The sequence below is a fragment of the Poecilia latipinna genome, unplaced genomic scaffold (genome assembly GCF_001443285.1).
Source record: "Poecilia latipinna isolate Pla-1442-1.1 unplaced genomic scaffold, P_latipinna-1.0 Scaffold1846, whole genome shotgun sequence".
Lineage (NCBI taxonomy): Eukaryota > Metazoa > Chordata > Actinopteri > Cyprinodontiformes > Poeciliidae > Poecilia > Poecilia latipinna.
Genome location: NW_015114462.1, coordinates 142,245 through 143,590, shown reverse-complemented (window position 1 = coordinate 143,590; position 1,346 = coordinate 142,245).

The following is a 1,346-nucleotide window of genomic DNA, read 5'->3' as shown; positions in this document are numbered from 1 at the left end:
ACTTCCAGAAAACTGTAAAACAGCTGAAACACTGAGAGCCTTTAAATCTCAACTTAAAACCCACCTGGTTAGAGCTGCTTATGGCTAAATGAGGGTTAGAGTGGTTTTTGATGTCTTCGATGTTTTTAATGTTTTTAATGTTTTTATCTTTACTTTTTATCCATTTATTCATTTCTTTTAAATGGTGTTTTGACAAAAAATCTGTAAATTCCTTCCTGTCAGGCGACGGGGATTTTTCAAAATCTCTTTCTCTTTCTTATTGTTTATTCAATGTCACATGTTGTTCTTATTTTTTTTTCTTTAATTATGTAAAGCACCTTGAAATGCAGGGCATTTCAAGGTGCTTTACATCTGCTGAAATGTGCTATACAAATAAAATTTGATTGATTGTTATGTTTAGTTCTTCTTTAGTGTTGGATTAATTTCCTGGCACCCAGTGTGCTCTCGCTCGCCCCCTGTGTCACTTCCTCTCTCTCCTCTCACCTGAAACCCATCAGCCAATCAGCTCGGGTCTTTTGTTCATCGTTCTCCCCTCCCAGTATTTAACTGCCTCATCTCCTCTGCTTTACCCTGCTGCCTGTTTTCCTGTTTTTGCTCTGCTCTGGCTCCCTGTATTCCTCCTGTTTTCCTGTTTTTGTTCAATAGTTTTTATTTAACTTTATTAACTTGCTGTTTCTGCCTCCGTACCTTTGGGTCCATTCCACCACCAGTCATGACACTGACATCTATTTTGACATTGAAATGCTGAAAGAGGGACATGGAAATGTGTTTATTTCATGTATAAACAGTCATCTGGGAATATTTGGGGATTTCATTCAGATTGGATGAAGTTTGAAATCATAGTTTCCAGGGTTTGTGTTTTTTAATGAAATAGGTTTTGATTTAAGGGCAGTGAAAATGTTTTTAATTGCTACAGATTTTGATATAGTAATCTGAAAAAAATTGGAAAATTTATGACTAAGTATGATTTTCAAATAAACTGGAAAATGTGTTAAGTTCAGTGATAGTCAAACTGCATGGTGACGACATCACCTATCACCGTTAAGCTAACGGGGTCACGTTAGCTTAACGGGGTAAGGAAGGCCTGGTTCGCTATTAGCGCTAAGCTAAACATTAAACATCCATCCACCCATCCATCCATCCAGCAGTCCATCCATCCATCCATTACTCCATCCATCCATCCATCAGTCCATCCATCCATCAGTCCATCCATCCATCCATCCGTCCGTCCATCCATCCATCCATCCATCCATCCATCCATCCATCAGTCCATCCATCCATCAGTCCATCCATCCATCCATCCATCCATCCATCCATCCGTCCGTCCATCCATCCATCCATCCATC